The sequence below is a fragment of the Watersipora subatra genome, chromosome 2 (assembly GCF_963576615.1).
Source record: "Watersipora subatra chromosome 2, tzWatSuba1.1, whole genome shotgun sequence".
Lineage (NCBI taxonomy): Eukaryota > Metazoa > Bryozoa > Gymnolaemata > Cheilostomatida > Watersiporidae > Watersipora > Watersipora subatra.
This window is the reverse complement of record NC_088709.1, coordinates 75821647-75837452: the sequence shown is the minus strand read 5'-3', so window position 1 is coordinate 75837452 and position 15806 is coordinate 75821647.

Genomic DNA, 15806 nt, shown 5'->3' with positions numbered 1-15806 from the left:
GAGGATTTTTAGCCCATGTTTTGAAGCCAAGCTCTTTTAATAGCAGCATGTGTAGAACATTTCAGCCGTACATTCGCACAAGCACTGATAATATTTAGTAGTACTACCATTAGATTTGATCTGGAATGACAAATTGTACCCACACATGTCTAGAATATTTTGCTTTCTTAAAAATCTACAACTTCTCTGGTATTATTAGAAACGATCAAGTGAATCAATGCAAGCGAAGGTATTTTAATCCGCCGGCTTTGACAATGATTAAGTAGGATAACGGAGAAAGTCAGCTATCATCTATTTTGCTCGACATTTCTCTGTGTAAGGTTTGAATAGCGATAATTCATTGGTCAGCAGTCCTAAAAAATCTTGCAGAACTCTTTATATACATCATCAAATGTCTAATTGAAACCATAGTTGGTTTTCAAGCCGTGGCTAAATATGCATGTACATTGTGGTCAGTTACAAGAAAACTGATTCTTCAAATTATCTGAAAGTTGGTATTGCTATCTCCAAGATTCTGTTTAACAATTTAACAACTTCCCTTAACAGATTGTCTCACCTGAACATGACCTTTGAACTCTATTGTCTGACTAGTTATCCACTATTTGACAACAAATACCACCTCAATCACCATATTCGTGTCTTTCCTTTTTTTTGGGCTTTTAAAGGAAATCAAATTAGGTGAACCTTACATAGAGGAATGATAAGCGTGTTTAATAATGACGAAACTCTTTCACGTGTACAATTCACTCCTTTCACTCTGCATGATGCTATAAATCTACCACATGAATTATTTTGACCTGTTTGTTTCTTTCAAAGCCTCATCAGAAGGCATTGGGTCTTGCTAGACTTGATCAATGAGAACTCGGTCTACTTTTGCTTTTAGCACTACTAGCTGTGCTGCCCGGCGTTGCTCGGGTAATAAAAAAGTCTTTGGTCAGAAAATTGATTTGTATTTCAAATATAAAAACATTTGAAATTCTAACTTGCAAACTATACATATCATAAGAAAAGTGTTTTGTGTAATTGAAATGAATTGAGAGAGAAAATAAAAACAACTGTAAAGGTTTTCAAAGTTTGTCAAACATTTTTTAACCTCCATATCATGAGGAAAATGTTTTGTGCAGGTCAAATAATTTAAAAAATATAAAACAGCTATAAAAAGGTTTAGATGTAAATGTGAAATAATTAGCAAGTAATAGCTAAATAAAGTCGGTTTTGCTACGATTACAATAAAAGATGATTTGGTAATGATACGATTAATAAGAAGTGAAAAAAACAAAATAAAAATTATGAATATGTAGAATTAATAATAACAATTCTTGCATAGAAGTGTGTGTGTAAAAAAGGTTACTGTCCCACCAAAAGCTATCCATCAAAATTTTTAATACGCTACCTCTCGATACCGGTTCAAATGAAAAAATGAGATATGTTACTGTTTTTTTCTGACCGAACGGAGAGATACTGTCATGACTCTTTCTCGGAGAGGATATAATTGTCTGCGTGAAAAGAATATGCCTTGACTTCAGATATAGTAATCGAACCTTACAAAAAATATTTTTTAACAGGGGCATCGTAACGCGTGGCCGCATTGGTAATATAATCAGCATGCGCTATAGATATAGCCGGAATGATGGACCCACAGATACAATTTAAAAAATATATATATAGATTTATAGCTAACATAGCGCAGTTGGTGTAAATGCTTCATTATTCTCCAAAAGACTGACGATTGTTGGCACTCTTTTGAAGGCAAACATGAGAAGTGGTGGTGAAATAAAGTTTAGGTGTGGTGAAGCAGTACGTGCGGCGTTTAAATATATTACCTTAGTGAGAAAATAAGAACGAAATGAACAAAGGTATTCCCACGACCAAACGAGCGGGAGCGAAGTTTAATGATAAATGCATGTGCACACAACTTACGAAAATTATTCATCAACAAAGTCGCAAACCCTTGTTTCGAAATCTCATCAACAAATTTAACCATTGATTTGTAGAGTCGTTAAAATATAATAACAATACAAAACACATATAACCCTATTTAAATATGTTACCAAGTCTTAGTAAATTGTCGACAGTCTCTTAAAACTTACCCATCTGAATGGATTATACACAAATAGACAGATTTATATGGCTGAAAATCGTTATTAAAACTTGCCAAGCCTTACTTTTATCAAAGTTAAGACCGGAAATTGAAACGCCGAGTGACAGAGAATAGAACGATTAAGTCGTTCGCATTTCACGAAAAAATAACGTGCACATTTCACCAGTCTATAGCATTGCCGAAGGTTCCTGTAATTAACGTAGGAGTACTGAAATCGTTTAATTTTTGCCAATTTCAAAGTAACTGACATTTTAGACACTTTTGAGTACTTTGGTATTCTAACTGATGTCTAACGCGGTGTAAGTAAAGGAAATGATGATGATATTTTTTTCTAACGATTCTTATGAGATTATTACAATATTTGGTTATAAGTTTGAATGACTATTGAAGTGTTATAGTCACACTAACAACATCGATGATGTGCAATATGTTACTGTTATTATTTTTTCTAAATATTTTTGTTAAATAGATTTTCTAAAAATCTATATAAATGTCACAACTTCTTGATATTGTTAGCTATGACGTTTTGAAATGTAAACAAAATTGTGCATTGGTTTTATATTATTACTATATTAATAATATTGGTTAATCTAATAATATCAGTACATTTTACTTCTAATATTGGCCAATATTGCATTTCTCCTATTGCAGGGGAAGAGATATAAACATGTAATCTTTTCCTTTCATTATTGCTATTTGTTGTATATAATAACACCCACACCCAGTACATTACAGCTACCATTGCAGTTATCCTATTGCACTGCAGTGCCATTTGACTGCTAATATTGCATTTCTCAACCATCAGTACCCTTTCTTTTTTTCCACTATCACTTTGGTCGTGGGCTGTATGACAGTGGAATTTCTAGTGAATAAAATGTGTGTTAAATAAGAGGGTGCAGTGAGTAGCAATAAGAACTGGTTAGCTAGAGCTTGTGTTAAAAGAGCAGAGAGTTTGTTTACAGAAAAATTCATTGAGGAGATGAACTGGTGTATTGAAAGTGCATTGCATAGATGTAGTACCCATGGGATGACAACTCATAGATGTAGATTGACAACTCATGAGAAATGGTACTGTTGCTGAAAGTTATTCAACACTGAAGCAGAGAAGTGTTAACAGTTGGAGAGATTGGTTTCAATGGTGCAGCTTCTAGCTACAAAGGAGTGATAGATGTTTGGCATGCAGCTTATCGTAGAGAGAAAAGGCATGTTTGTAAAAGGGCATAAATTCCTTCCTGCTAGGGGTTACATTCTCAGATTGCTAAATTTACATTGTAGTGATTAGCACCATCATTTGCTAGTCTGACAACTAACATGTGAGGATAGTAAATGTGCGCACAGAACTTCCTGTTGGTATCAGGCCATGTTTGCACAGCTTCCTACATTTTACCATAAGTTTAAGCCACAGTATACTAATATATACTCTTCACGTTCATCATCACTGACAGATCTTTTGAGCTATAATCATCATCTCCTGTGTAGCTGAAGAGCCGTTAACAGGTCATTTGAGTTAACATAACAAAGTTATCATAACTCAGAGGGCCTGGCTCTTTGAAGAACTGGTTGGTTATGATAACAAAGTTATCATAACCAACCAGTTATGTTAACTTGTGATTAGGACAACAAAGCTATCATAATCAAAACTCTTGAGTTATTAGCTGATATGGAAGCTGTGAAGATGTAGGCTAACTAGGTACATGAAACTTAGATCTACACATACTGTAATGGCAGAGGGCAGGGCTAATACACTTGCTTCAGGAAATTCTAAGAGGATAAAATGGCGAAGTGAAACTTAGGCCAAACCAACTTATTAGAACCACTAAACCAGCAGTTGAAAATAAAACAAGATTTGTTGGAGTAGGGGCTGTCTCGAAATTTTAAAAAGTTGTCAATAGTCAGGCTCAAAAGCTAACCTTGTAGAATCCTGTAGTAAAGATGAGACGCAGTACAGCATCATGTGTCAGGGCAAAATTTTGAACATTTGCATGTACGATTGAAGTGATCACAAAATTTATTATTGGCTCCTGTAGTGGCATATCGATAATGCAGTGTTGGAGGGTTTTAAGGGTTCAAAAATCAAGTGCAAGTCACATTAAAAAACTTTTTAAAGAAATATTATGCCTAACCTAGCCTCTCAAAGTTTACCGCTGTATGCAAGGTAGAGAATTGCATGAGGAGAAAGTTTGTTACAGGAGAGGCGTGCATTCAAAAATGTATTCACATTAATAAAGGACGATATTTGGCCCTGCTGTCTCAAAGTTAGTCTGTGAAAAGTATGATACCATATGAGTAATGCTACTATCAGTGCAGATTAGCGCGATGTCACTGTTAGGCACCCAGGGATTTTTAAGAAAGATAAAAAGATTAAACCCACGGTGACTTAAAATTATCGACGGGTGTGTAGCCAGGCCTTCACTGTTAGGTGCCCCACGGTCACAGAACTAGGACTATAAACAAGCTGTATTTATAATTGGTTGAGCATCATAGCAATGAGCCTACTGAACATGTCAGTAAGTGGCCTTTACCTATTTGGGTTGCTCACCAAAAGTGATGATATGTGTTAGTGTATTAATATGGGACACACCTAAACAGCCATAATTCTATAAATACATCAAATTTCTATAGTTGATGGGATTTTGTTGAACATTTTAAAGTCAACTGGATCCCCTGTCAGCTGGGCTTCAAATGGTGGTTATGTCTGCTGTTGTTGGAAGTAGTTGAGGAGTTGTCTGCTGTTGAGAAATAGCCATGATATCATGACATGTTTAGGTATAAAAAACAATCATTAAGTAGCTCATCAGTCTCAGAGAATTCGTAAGATAGTTTAAAGGTTGACTTGCAACAAAATTCACATTACAATTATTTGATATCAAAAGATTCACCATGTCTTACTCTGTTGTGTTGTAGGTGCAAAATACGTGGAAATATAATTACAAGCTCTTAAAAGCTCAAAAACGAACAGTTAATCGCAGCCACATGAGACCGACGTAGATTGGAATCTCTTTCTAAAACGGCTCAAATGGGACGTAGTTGTTACAGGATGGTTTTTGTTTACACTTTCATGCAACCTCATTCATATTAAGTATATGAAGTAATATTCATAAGTATATTATTTCCTTGCAGACAACAGGAACACTCAGGTTACTTGATGGCTGCAAACAGTTGTTACAGTGTGAGGGTGTTTTGGCCAAACACCCATTGGTTTAACCCCAAGTTTTGTGTAAACAAGACTTGCTCAAGACTTCAAGAGTGATAAACTATTTAAGTAATGTACACTGCACATATAGCAATCACATGTAAAAACAAACTCTATAACCTGAAAATGCTTCTTCTATATAAAAACTATGATAACATGAGTGACATCAAAGCATGAACTTGGCCAAACACAACTTGGTGCGTGTGACGCACAACATTGGCCAAAATACACATTTTATGTTTGAGATGCTGAGGGCATGACCGAAGTTCACAAACATATCATTACGTTGAGTAGAGTTTATCAAGAATAAACCATAAATGCGGACACAACATGAGATTGTTTACTTTAGACAATTTACTTAGCAGCGACGAATGTCAGTAATGGCCATCAATTTATAAATAAAACAGTAGGCATTGCATGGCCTGTGTAAATGAGTGAGTTTTATGAAAATGTTGCAGCAATCTTGTTATAAATATATAATGGTTGTCAAATAAATGCCTATCTGACAACAGCAGCCGAGGCTGACATATTCAGGTCAACACCGACATAATCATTATGAATATATCAGTCTTTTTCTTCTAATATGAAATGTGTTAATATCTTACAACAGGAAATCTATGTAGAATATTACTCCCTTGCAGACAACAGTAACTCTTGGGGTGCTTGAAATTTTAACATCTCGTTGTCTGGGTAAAAAATGTGTTTCTATTAAGCACTATAGTTTTTATCTGGGCTTACCTTGACTACTTTAGTTCATTATACTTTATTTGGGATTTAATATTGATATCTTACACCCGACATTTCATGAACATTCAGAAAGATTGTTTCACATTCAACAAATGCTCGTTTATCAGTGATGTATTAAAACATGTCAGCAAAGGATGACTGGTTAAAGGATGACTGGTTAAAGGATGACTGGTTAAAGGATGACTGGTTAAAGGATGACTGGTTAAAGGATGACTGGTTAAAGGATGACTGGTTAAAGGATCGCTGGTTAAAGGATCACTGGTTAAAGGATGACTGGTTAAAGGATGACTGGTTAAAGGATGACTGGTTAAAGGATGACTGGTTAAAGGATGACTGGTTAAAGGATCGCTGGTTAAAGGATCACTGGTTAAAGGATGACTGGTTAAAGGATGACTGGTTAAAGGATCGCTGGTTAAAGGATCACTGGTTAAAGGATGACTGGTTAAAGGATTACTGGTTAAAGGATGACTGGTTAAAGGATCACTGGTTAAAGGATCACTGGTTAAAGGATGACTGGTTAAAGGATGACTGGTTAAAGGATGACTGGTTAAAGGATCACTGGTTAAAGGATGACTGGTTAAAAGATGACTGGGTAAAGGATGACTGGTTAAAGGATCACTGGTTAAAGGATCACTGGTTAAAGGATCACTGGTTAAAGGATGACTGGTTAAAGGATGACTGGTTAAAGGATGACTGGTTAAAGGATGACTGGTTAAAGGATGACTGGTTAAAGGATCGCTGGTTAAAGGATCACTGGTTAAAGGATGACTGGTTAAAGGATGACTGGTTAAAGGATCGCTGGTTAAAGGATCACTGGTTAAAGGATGACTGGTTAAAGGATTACTGGTTAAAGGATGACTGGTTAAAGGATCACTGGTTAAAGGATCACTGGTTAAAGGATGACTGGTTAAAGGATGACTGGTTAAAGGATGACTGGTTAAAGGATCACTGGTTAAAGGATGACTGGTTAAAGGATCACTGGTTAAAGGATGACTGGTTAAAAGATGACTGGGTAAAGGATGACTGGTTAAAGGATCACTGGTTAAAGGATCACTGGTTAAAGGATCACTGGTTAAAGGATGACAGGTCAAAGGATCACTGGTTAAAGGATCACTGGTTAAAGGATCACTGGTTAAAGGATCACTGGTTAAAGGATCACTAGTTAAAGGATGACTGGTTAAAGGATCACTTGTTAAATAATGACTTGTTAAAGGATGACTGGTTGAAGGATCACTGGTTAAAAGATCACTGGTGAAAGGATCACTGGTTAAAGGATGACTGGTTAAAGGATCACTGGTTAAAGGATCACTGGTTAAAGGATGACTGGTTAAAGGATGACTGGTTAAAGGATGACTGGTTGAAGGATCACTGGTTAAAGGATCACTGGTGAAAGGATCACTGGTTAAAGGATGACTGGTTAAAGGATGACTGGTTAAAGGATGACTGGTTAAAGGATGACTGGTTAAAGGATGACTGGTTAAAGGATGACTGGTTAAAGGATGACTGGTTAAAGGATCGCTGGTTAAAGGATCACTGGTTAAAGGATGACTGGTTAAAGGATGACTGGTTAAAGGATGACTGGTTAAAGGATGACTGGTTAAAGGATGACTGGTTAAAGGATCGCTGGTTAAAGGATCACTGGTTAAAGGATGACTGGTTAAAGGATGACTGGTTAAAGGATCGCTGGTTAAAGGATCACTGGTTAAAGGATGACTGGTTAAAGGATTACTGGTTAAAGGATGACTGGTTAAAGGATCACTGGTTAAAGGATCACTGGTTAAAGGATGACTGGTTAAAGGATGACTGGTTAAAGGATGACTGGTTAAAGGATCACTGGTTAAAGGATGACTGGTTAAAGGATCACTGGTTAAAGGATGACTGGTTAAAAGATGACTGGGTAAAGGATGACTGGTTAAAGGATCACTGGTTAAAGGATCACTGGTTAAAGGATCACTGGTTAAAGGATGACAGGTCAAAGGATCACTGGTTAAAGGATCACTGGTTAAAGGATCACTGGTTAAAGGATCACTGGTTAAAGGATCACTAGTTAAAGGATGACTGGTTAAAGGATCACTTGTTAAATAATGACTTGTTAAAGGATGACTGGTTGAAGGATCACTGGTTAAAAGATCACTGGTGAAAGGATCACTGGTTAAAGGATGACTGGTTAAAGGATCACTGGTTAAAGGATCACTGGTTAAAGGATGACTGGTTAAAGGATGACTGGTTAAAGGATGACTGGTTGAAGGATCACTGGTTAAAGGATCACTGGTGAAAGGATCACTGGTTAAAGGATGACTGGTTAAAGGATCACTGGTTAAAGGATGACTGGTTAAAGGATGACATGTCAAAGGATGACTGGTTAAAGGATCACTGGTTAAAGGATCACTGATTAAAGGATCACTGGTTAAAGGATCACTGGTTAAAGTATGACTGGTTAAAGGATGACTGGTTAAAGTATGACTGGTTAAAGGATCACTGGTTAAAGGATGACTGGTTAAAGGATGACTGGTTAAAGGATGACTGGTTAAAGGATGACTGGTTAAAGGATGACTGGTTAAAGGATGACTGGTGAAAGGATGACTGGTTAAAGTATGACTGGTTAAAGGATGACTGGTTGAAGGATCACTGGTTAAAGGATGACTGGTTAAAGGATGACTGGTTAAAGGATCACTGATTAAAGGATGACTGGTTAAAGGATGACTGGTTAAAGTATGACTGGTTAAAGGATGACTGGTTAAAGGATGACTGGTTAAAGGATGACTGGTTAAAAGATGACTGGTTAAAGGATGACTGGTTAAAGGATCACTGGTTAAAGAATCACTGGTTAAAGGATGACTGGTTAAAGGATGACTGGTTAAAGGATGACTGGTTAAAGGATGACTAGTTAAAGGATGACTGGTTAAAGGATGACTGGTTAAAGGATGACTGGTTAAAGGATCACTGGTTAAAGTATGACTGGTTAAAGGATGACTGGTTAAAGGATGACTAGTTAAAGTATGACTGGTTAAAGGATGACTGGCTAAAGGATGACTGGTTAAAGGATGACTGGTTAAAGGATCACTGGTTAAAGTATGACTGGTTAAAGGATGACTGGTTAAAGGATCACTGGTTAAAGGATGACTGGTTAAAGGATCACTGGTTAAAGGATGACTGGTTAAAGGATGACTGGTTAAAGGATGACTGGTTAAAGGATGACTGGTTAAAGGATGACTGGTTAAAGGATGACTGGTTAAAGGATGACTGGTTAAAGGATGACTGGTTAAAGGATGACTGGTTAAAGGATCACTGGTTAAAGGATGACTGGTTAAAGGATGACTGGTTAAAGGATGACTGGTTAAAGGATGACTGGTTAAAGGATCACTGGTTAAAGTATGACTGGTTAAAGGATGACTGGTTGAAGGATCACTGGTTAAAGGATGACTGGTTAAAGGATGACTGGTTAAAGGATGACTGGTTAAAGGATCACTAGTTAAAGGATCACTGATTAAAGGATGACTGGTTAAAGGATGACTGGTTAAAGGATGACTGGTTAAAGGATGACATGTCAAAGGATGACTGGTTAAAGGATCACTGGTTAAAGGATGGCTGGTTAAAGGATGACTGGTTAAAGGATCACTGATTAAAGGATCACTGGTTAAAGGATCACTGATTAAAGTATCACTGGTTAAAGGATCACTGGTTAAAGGATCACTGATTAAAGGATCACTGGTTAAAGGATCACTGGTTAAAGGATCACTGGTTAAAGGATGACTGGTTAAAGTATGACTGGTTAAAGGATCACTGGTTAAAGGATGACTGGTTAAAGGATGACTGGTTAAAGGATGACTGGTTAAAGGATGACTGGTTAAAGGATGACTGGTTAAAGGATGACTGGTTAAAGGATCACTGGTTAACGGATGACTGGTTAAAGGATGACTGGTTAAAGGATGACTGGTTAAAGGATCACTGGTTAAAGGATGACTGGTAAAAGGATGACTGTTTAAAGGATGACTGGTTAAAGGATGACCGGTTAAAGGATCACCGGTTAAAGGATGACTGGTTAAAGGATGACTGGTTAAAGGATGACTGGTTAAAGGATGACTGGTTAAAGGATGACTGGTTAAAGGATGACTGGTTAAAGGATGACTGGTTAAAGGATGACTGTTTAAAGGATCACTGGTTAAAGGGTCACTGGTTAAAGGATGACTGGTTAAAGGATGACTGGTTAAAGGATGACTAGTTAAAGGATCACTGGTTAAAGGATGACTGGTTAAAGGATGACTGGTTAAAGGATGACTGGTTAAAGGATCACTGGTTAAAGGATGACTGGTAAAAGGATGACTGTTTAAAGGATCACTGGTTAAAGGGTCACTGGTTAAAGGATGACTGGTTAAAGGATGACTGGTTAAAGGATGACTGGTTAAAGGATCACTGGTTAAAGGATGACTGGTTAAAGGATGACTGGTTAAAAGATGACTGGTTAAAGGATGACTGGTTAAAGGATGACCGGTTAAAGGATCACCGGTTAAAGGATGACTGGTTAAAGGATCACTGGTTAAGGGATGACTGGTTAAAGGATGACTGGTTAAAAGATGACTGGTTAAAGGATGACTGGTTAAAAGATGACTGGTTAAAGGATCACTGGTTAAAGGATGACTGGTTAAAGGATGACTGGTTAAAGGATGACTGGTTAAAGGATGACTGGTTAAAGGATGACCGGTTAAAGGATCACTGATTAAAGGATGACGGGTTAAAGGATCACTGGTTAAGGGATGACTGGTTAAAGGATGACTGGTTAAAGGATGACTGGTTAAAGGATGACTGGTTAAAGGATGACTGGTTAAAAGATGACTGGTTAAAGGATGACTGGTTAAAGGATGACATGTTAAAGGATGACTGATTAAAGGATCACTGGTTAAAGGATCACTGGTTAAAGGATGACTGTTTAAAGGATCACTGGTTAAAGGGTCACTGGTTAAAGGATGACTGGTTAAAGGATGACTGGTTAAAGGATGACTGGTTAAAGGATCACTGGTTAAAGGATGACTGGTTAAAGGATGACTGGTTAAAGGATGACTGGTTAAAGGATGACTGGTTAAAGGATGACTGGTTAAAGGATGACTGGTTAAAGGATGACTGGTTAAAGGATGACTGGTTAAAGGATGACTGGTTAAAGGATGACCGGTTAAAGGATCACTGGTTAAAGGATGACTGGTTAAAGGATCACTGGTTAAGGGATGACTGGTTAAAGGATGACTGGTTAAAGGATGACTGGTTAAAGGATGACTGGTTAAAGGATCACTGGTTAAAGGGTCACTGGTTAAAGGATGACTGGTTAAAGGATGACTGGTTAAAGGATGACTGGTTAAAGGATCACTGGTTAAAGGATGACTGGTTAAAGGATGACTGGTTAAAGGATCACTGGTTAAAGGTTGACTGGTTAAAGGATGACTGGTTAAAGGATGACTGGTTAAAGGATGACTGGTTAAAGGATGACGGGTTAAAGGATGACCGGTTAAAGGATCACTGGTTAAAGGATGACTGGTTAAAGGATCACTGGTTAAGGGATGACTGGTTAAAGGATGACTGGTTAAAGGATGACTGGTTAAAGGATCACTGGTTAAAGGATGACCGGTTAAAGGATCACTGGTTAAAGGATGATTGGTTAAAGGATCACTGGTTAAAGGATGACTGGTTAAAGGGTCACTGATTAAAGGATCACTGGTTAAAGGATGACTGGTTAAAGGATGACTGGTTAAAGGATGACTGGTTAAAGGATGACTGGTTAAAGGATGACTGTTTAAAGGATCACTGGTTAAAGGGTCACTGGTTAAAGGATCACTGGTTAAAGGATAACTGGTTAAAGGATGACTGGTTAAAGGATGACTGGTTAACGGATGACTGGTTAAAAGATCACTGGTTAAAGGATCACTGATTAAAGGATCACTGGTTAAAGGATCACTGGTTAAAGGATGACTGGTTAAAGGATCACTGGTTAAAGGATCACTGGTTAAAGGATGACTGGTTAAAGGATGACTGGTTAAAGGATCACTGATTAAAGGATCACTGGTTAAAGGATGACTGGTTAAAGGATCACTGGTTAAAGAATCACTGGTTAAAGGATCACTGGTTAAAGGATAACTGGTTAAAGGATGACTGGTTAAAGGATGACTGGTAAAAGGATGACTGGTTAAAGGATCACTGGTTAAAGGATCACTGATTAAAGGATCACTGGTTAAAGGATCACTGGTTAAAGGATGACTGGTTAAAGGATGACTGGTTAAAGGATCACTGGTTAAAGGATGACTGGTTAAAGGATGACTGGTTAAAGTATGACTGGTTAAAGGATGACTGGTTAAAGATTCACTGGTTAAAGGATCACTGGTTAAAGGATCACTGGTTAAAGGATCACTGGTTAAAGGATCACTGATTAAAGGATCACTGATTAAAGGATGACTGGTTAAAGGATGACATGTCAAAGGATGACTGGTTAAAGGATCACTGGTTAAAGGATCACTGGTTAAAGGATGACTGGTTAAAGGATGACATGTCAAAGGATGACTGGTTAAAGGATCACTGGTTAAAGGATAACTGGTTAAAGGATGACTGGTTAAAGGATGACTGGTTAAAGGATGACTGGTTAAAGGATGACAGGTTAAAGGATCACTGATTAAAGGATCACTGGTTAAAGGATCACTGGTTAAAGGATGACTGGTTAAAGGATCACTGGTTAAAAGATCACTGGTTAAAGGATGACTGGTTAAAGGATGACTGGTTAAAGTATGACCGGTTAAAGGATGACTGGTTAAAGAATCACTGGTTAAAGGATCACTGGTTAAAGGATCACTGGTTAAAGGATCACTGGTTAAAGGATCACTGATTATAGGATCACTGATTAAAGGATGACTGGTTAAAGGATGACTGGTTAAAGGATGACATGTTAAAGAATCACTGGTTAAAGGATCGCTGGTTAAAGGATGACTGGTTAAAGGATGACATGTCAAAGGATGACTGGTTAAAGGATGACTGGTTAAAGGATGACATGTTAAAGAATCTCTGGTTAAAGGATCGCTGGTTAAAGGATGACTGGTTAAAGGATGACATGTCAAAGGATGACTGGTTAAAGGATGACTGGTTAAAGGATGACTGGTTAAAGGATCACTGGTTAAAGGATCACTGGTTAAAGGATCACTGATTAAAGGATCACTGGTTAAAGGATGACTGGTTAAAGGATGACTGGTTAAAGGATGACATGTTAAAGAATCACTGGTTAAAGGATGACTGGTTAAAGGATGACTGGTTAAAGGATGACTGGTTAAAGTATGACTGGTTAAAGGATGACTGGTTAAAGAGTCACTGGTTAAAGGATCATTGGTTAAAGGATCACTGGTTAAAGGATCACTGGTTAAAGGATCACTGATTAAAGGATCACTGATTAAAGGATGACTGGTTAAAGGATGACTGGTTAAAGGATGACATGTTAAAGAATCACTGGTTAAAGGATCACTGGTTAAAGGATGACTGGTTAAAGGATGACTGGTTAAAGTATGACTGGTTAAAGGATGACTGGTTAAAGGATCACTGGTTAAAGGATCACTGGTTAAAGGATGACTGGTTAAAGGATGACTGGTTAAAAGATGACTGGTTAAAGAATCACTGGTTAAAGGATCACTGGTTAAAGGGTCACTGATTAAAGGATCACTGGTTAAAGGATGACTGGTTAAAGGATGACTGGTTAAAGGATGACATGTCAAAGGATGACTGGTTAAAAGATCACTGGTTAAAGGATCACTGGTTAAAGGATCACTGATTAAAGGATCACTGGTTAAAGGATCACTGGTTAAAGTATGACTGGTTAAAGGACGACTGGTTAAAGGATCACTGGTTAAAGGATGACTGGTTAAAGGATGACTGGTTAAAGGATGACTAGTTAAAGGATCACTAGTTAAAGGATCACTGATTAAAGGATGACTTGTTAAAAGATGACTGGTTAAAGTATGACTGGTTAAAGGATGACTGGTTAAAGGATAACATGTCAAAGGATGACTGGTTAAAGGATCACTGGTTAAAGGATCACTGATTAAAGGATCACTGGTTAAAGGATCACTGGTTAAAGGATCACTGGTTAAAGGATGACTGGTTAAAGTATGACTGGTTAAAGGATCACTGGTTAAAGGATCACTGGTTAAAGGATGACTGGTTAAAGGATGACTGGTTAAAAGATGACTGGTTGAAGGATCACTGGTTAAAGGATCACTGGTGAAAGGATCACTGGTTAAAGGATGACTGGTTAAAGGATGACTGGTTAAAGGATGACTGGTTAAAGGATGACATGTCAAAGGATGACTGGTTAAAAGATCACTGGTTAAAGGATCACTGATTAAAGGATCACTGGTTAAAGGATCACTGGTTAAAGTATGACTGGTTAAAGGATGACTGGTTAAAGTATGACTGGTTAAAGGATCACTGGTTAAAGGATGACTGGTTAAAGGATGACTGGTTAAAGGATGACTGGTTAAAGGATGACTGGTTAAAGGATGACTGGTTAAAGGATGACTGGTGAAAGGATGACTGGTTAAAGTATGACTGGTTAAAGGATGACTGGTTGAAAGATCACTGGTTAAAGGATGACTGGTTAAAGGATGACTGGTTAAAGGATCACTGATTAAAGGATGACTGGTTAAAGGATGACTGGTTAAAGTATGACTGGTTAAAGGATGACTGGTTAAAGGATGACTGGTTAAAGGATGACTGGTTAAAAGACGACTGGTTAAAGGATGACTGGTTAAAGGATCACTGGTTAAAGAATCACTGGTTAAAGGATGACTGGTTAAAGGATGACTGGTTAAAGGATGACTGGTTAAAGGATGACTAGTTAAAGGATGACTGGTTAAAGGATGACTGGTTAAAGGATGACTGGTTAAAGGATCACTGGTTAAAGTATGACTGGTTAAAGGATGACTGGTTAAAGGATGACTAGTTAAAGTATGACTGGTTAAAGGATGACTGGCTAAAGGATGACTGGTTAAAGGATGACTGGTTAAAGGATCACTGGTTAAAGTATGACTGGTTAAAGGATGACTGGTTAAAGGATCACTGGTTAAAGGATGACTGGTTAAAGGATCACTGGTTAAAGGATGACTGGTTAAAGGATGACTGGTTAAAGGATGACTGGTTAAAGGATGACTGGTTAAAGGATGACTGGTTAAAGGATGACTGGTTAAAGGATGACTGGTTAAAGGATGACTGGTTAAAGGATGACTGGTTAAAGGATCACTGGTTAAAGGATGACTGGTTAAAGGATGACTGGTTAAAGGATGACTAGTTAAAGGATGACTGGTTAAAGGATCACTGGTTAAAGTATGACTGGTTAAAGGATGACTGGTTGAATGATCACTGGTTAAAGGATGACTGGTTAAAGGATGACATGTCAAAGGATGACTGGTTAAAGGATCACTGGTTAAAGGATGGCTGGTTAAAGGATGACTGGTTAAAGGATCACTGATTAAAGGATCACTGGTTAAAGGATGACTGGTTAAAGGATGACTGGTTAAAGGATGACATGTCAAAGGATGACTGGTTAAAGGATCACTGGTTAAAGGATGGCTGGTTAAAGGATGACTGGTTAAAGGATCACTGATTAAAGGATCACTGGTTAAAGGATCACTGATTAAAGTATCACTGGTTAAAGGATCACTGGTTAAAAGATCACTGATTAAAGGATAACTGGTTAAAGGATGGCTGGTTAAAGGATGACTGGTTAAAGGATCACTGATTAAAGGA